We start from the raw sequence: 1,114 nt of genomic DNA on the forward strand, positions 1-1,114 counted from the left end.
CAGAGCTGCTCCTGCCACCTACTGCCAGCTCCCCTGGTAGTTCCACTGTAAGGCCTTTACAAATAAAGCAACACATATTTTAGCAAATCTCTACTTTGCACACCCACCCCAAGCCAGGTGTTTGGTCTTCTGCCAGCTTTCTCCAGCCATAAGGTAGGTCTACACTGACGCCATCACCCATGTCCTCCAGACTCTCCTCAGGCCCTGAAACCTTTTCCTTCCTTTTCCAGGGTGGCAGCAGTGAAGTGAACAGGGCTTGGGCTTATCTGCCCTGTAGTTATGGCCTCTTTTGAAGGTGGATGTCCTCACCCTGCCCTGGCCCCAGCTGTGTTTTTGCAGAGCATAACCAAAGGTACATAATATAGAATGAATTTGCCATCCACCCACTCTTTGCTCCCAGCTGAAGCAATCCCCTGGATTTACTTTGGCACAGTCCCTGCATGTGTGCTTAGCATCCACTCTCTTAGTGCACAGTCTGATGTAAGAGGAACACACTAGCCTTCAACCTGGCGCTGATATTGCAGATAATCTGCAAGTTTAAAGCACTGTATGTCACTGATCTGGGAGCAGATTTGATTCTCTGAAATCAAAAGGGGTTTGAGTTCAAGTTTAAACTAGCGGGACAAAAAACAATCTGAGTTCTGTCTGATTGCAGAAACACTCCCCGTGGCTCTGCATGTCTGAATGGTCATCAGTTTGGCTGCCCCTGAAGTTAAATGGGGTAAAACAGCTGTGTGTGAAGCTCTGGGCTAGTCTGGTTAGAGGCTGCAGGGCAGGAGTGACATTTCAGTAAGTAAATAGTATGTAAAAAGTTCTCCAGAAGAACCCTGAGGTGAAATCCACTCACATCGCAAAGAATGAATTTGTCCCAGGATGTTTCTAAATAAATCCTGATAAAAACACCTTTAAAAAATTGGGCCCTTGTACCAAATACAGTAAGTGAGCACTCCTACTGCCATCAGCTGTGCTGCATAAGGCAGAGCAAGACACCTCATGGAGAAATCAAATCAACAAGCCTTACAAAGCCTCCAAGCAAGTACGTTCAGTGTGTAAGCAATAAACATTGTCTCCACCCCTTCCACCCGCCCACATCCCAGCCCTAGCCATGCTCAGC

The sequence above is a fragment of the Falco rusticolus genome, chromosome 5 (genome assembly GCF_015220075.1).
Source record: "Falco rusticolus isolate bFalRus1 chromosome 5, bFalRus1.pri, whole genome shotgun sequence".
Taxonomy (NCBI): Eukaryota; Metazoa; Chordata; class Aves; order Falconiformes; family Falconidae; genus Falco; species Falco rusticolus.